The sequence below is a fragment of the Pteropus vampyrus genome, unplaced genomic scaffold (genome assembly GCF_000151845.1).
Source record: "Pteropus vampyrus isolate Shadow unplaced genomic scaffold, Pvam_2.0 Scaffold213, whole genome shotgun sequence".
Classification (NCBI taxonomy): domain Eukaryota; kingdom Metazoa; phylum Chordata; class Mammalia; order Chiroptera; family Pteropodidae; genus Pteropus; species Pteropus vampyrus.
This window is the reverse complement of record NW_011888994.1, coordinates 784,434-787,575: the sequence shown is the minus strand read 5'-3', so window position 1 is coordinate 787,575 and position 3,142 is coordinate 784,434. Positions and strand designations below refer to the sequence as shown.

The window sequence follows — 3,142 nt, the reverse complement described above, 5'->3', positions numbered from 1 at the left end:
ACATACATATACATATACAAATACATATACATATATACATACATACATACATATACATATATATCTCCACCTCTTCTTTATCCATTCAACTGTCAGTGGGCACTTAGGTTGCATCCAGATCTTGGCTATTGTAAATAGCATTGCAATAAACATAGGTGTTCATATATTTTTTGAATTAGTGTTTTGGATTTCTTCAGATAAATACCCAGAAATGGAATTGGTAGGTCATAAAGTAGTTCTATTTTTACTTTTTTAGGAACCTTCAAACTGTTTTCCATAGTGGCTGCACCAATTTGCAATATCACCAACAATGCACAAGGGTTCCCTTTTCTCCCCATCTTTACCAACACTTATTGTTTATTGATTTATTGATAAAATCCATTCTGACAGCTGTGAAGTGGCTTTAATTTGCATTTCTCTGATAATCAGTGACATTGAGCATCTTTTCATGTGTCTATTAGCCATCTGTATGTCCTCTGTGGAGAAATGTCTGTTCAGGCCCTTTGCCTGTTTTTTAAATTGAATTGTTTCTTTATAATTTTGGATATTAACCCCTTTTCATGTCATCTTTACTGCATAAATTAGAATCTCTCTCAGGGGTGCTAGTTGGACAAATAGAGTTTAGTTTTCCTAAAGAGAGAAGGAAGGAGAGAGGGAGAGTGAGAGGGAGTCGGGGAGAGAAAGAGAGAGAGAGAAAGAGAGAGAGAGAGAGAAAGAGAGAGATGTCAAATTCTGTCAGAAAAATCTGTACTCAGATGTGACTCGAGTCTTTACACCCTGCTTCACGTTTATAATAAGGACAGCAAGCCAAGTACAGAGCAAACCAAGTGGACAAGTACAAAATTTAGATTTGAGCAAACAGTGCAAAATAACCTGGAGCAAAAGAAATTAGTGTTCATGATTCTGTAAGTACATTGTGGACTCTGAAGGTTGCTAAAAGTAAAACCAAAATAGGGAAAGCCAAAACAAACAAAAGAATCTTCAAATGTCTCTTTTTTTGGCATATGCATAATCACTGTGTTAACATCTAAGTCTTCTGTGCTTTCATGAGAGGAGTCTTGATTTGTACCATTTCACCAGTTTATTTTTCATATATTTCAACTCCATATCAACAGTATTTTGGCTTAGTTGTTTCTGTGTTCATAGCATTTTTATTTAGTGTGATGAATCCATAAATATGGATACTTGTGAAGGTCTGTCTGTGTTACGCCTGTTATTCTACTCTCGACTTTTCTTTTTCTAAAAACACATTAGATGTCGTGGACTCTTCTCTGTGGAGTGACCTCAGCAATGATGCCCAGGAGTTCGAAGCAGAATCTTGGAGTCTTGTGGTGGACCCCTCATTTTGTAGTAGGCAGGAAAAGGATGTCATCAAAAGACAGGATGTCATTTTTGGTAAGCTTTTTAGATATGATCCTTAGGGTGAAGCATTGTGGTATAGAGGAAAGAGCCTGGCATTTGAAACCATTCCGACCTGGGTTTAAATCCAACTTCTGTTATTTTCTAGTTACTTGATCTCAGACAAATTGTTAACTCATCTAGACTTCAATTTCTCCATCTGTGAAATGGGAAATAATGATACTCAGGTTTAAAATGTTATGAGGCATTATATATACCTGGTACAAAGCAAATTTGATTTCTCATACCCTTTTCAAGTTTACTTATGCATGGCCTTTACCCCTGCTATTATAAGAATCACAGTAAAATTTAATGTAAATTTTAAATCACAGTAAAATTTTAATCACAATAAAATTTAATCACATATTTAAATGTAGCATCAACAGGACTGCTGCGTATATGACCCTACAGTCTGCTCACACACACCAGGGTAGTGCCATTCATACAGAATGCAATGGGACTGGCGACACCTGGGTTAGGGCAATGTTTGACTATGTGCTGCAGTCCTGACTATGGAGTTCACCTCTCTGACATTTTATTATTTCATGCCTTTTGGGGTGGAGGCAGTCTGAATTAGGGGACGTTAGATTATATACTAGTTAGGAAAAAATGAAGTTCAGAAAATTTTCAAGTACAAAGTAGATTCTAAAAAGTGGTTCCAAAAAGATACCTTATTTGAAAGATGAGACTAGCTCTTAGTTTTCACTGATCCTGTGTATGTGCAGACCTTAGCGGTATTTCAGGTTTGGGTTCAGGCCACCATCATAAAGTGAGTATTGTAATAAAGAGAGTTGTAATCCTTTTGCTGGTGGAGGGTCTTGACTTCAATTTGCAAAAAACACAACATCTGTGAAGGAAAATAAAGCAAAGCACAATAAAATTAGGTATGCCTATGTTCTAATGTGAACCAAAAAAGTCCATTGGCAATGAGGACCCCTTCTCACCTGGGTCACGTGTTGGTTATGCTGGTCAGGTGAGACGATGTGTAAGCACGCTTTGAAATCTGTCCACAGCTGTACTGACAGGACTTTGGAAAGGAAGATGCTGTCCCCTTTAGTATTTCTCAGACAATTTATATTGTACTGTAATTTTTCTTAATTTGTTTCTCAATTTCATATATTAAAAATAACCTAACCCCATTTGGGATGAATTATCATGTAGTGTAGTCCACAGCATGGCCTTTTGTGTCAGAAAGGCTTGGGTTCTGGAGAAAATTTTTCACCTTCTTCATGTCTCTCTCTTCGAAAGATGAGGGAAACCATTCCTATTTTTTTGGTCATAATGGATCAATGGATTAAAAGAGTAAATGAAATGATATGGGTATGTGTTTAGTACAGAGTGGGCAATAGAACATGAGCAACAATAATTAAAAGTTAGTGGGTTCCCAACTAAGGAGAGTTTTTTTTATGATAAAATAACAAAGCTACATGTAGATTTGTTTACTCCTATTGCTAATGTTTTAGATTCTTTCTCAAAACATGGGAGTTTGGAAATACTAATCTAGAACTTCCTGTGCTCCCAAAATTGTGAATTATTGTCTCTCATGATGCATTTTTAACATTGAGATTTAATTCACATACCATAAAATTTATCCCTTTACAGTGAATCTAATGGTTTTTAGTATATTCACAAGGTTGTGCAACCATCAACTACTAATTCCAGAGCATTTTCATCAGTCCAGGAAGAAAACCCTGCATCCATGAGCAGTCAATCATTCCCCATTTCCCCCTCCCACTTAGCCCCC

The 3,142-nt window shown here is 36.4% G+C and overlaps 1 protein-coding gene across 6 annotated transcripts in view; it reads left to right on the top strand.

The window, feature by feature from the left end:
- The window catches only part of ARHGEF28 (Rho guanine nucleotide exchange factor 28), a 272,376-nt gene that overhangs the window by 205,732 nt on the left and 63,502 nt on the right, over window positions 1–3,142 (top strand). The gene's annotated exons all lie outside the window — the stretch shown is intronic.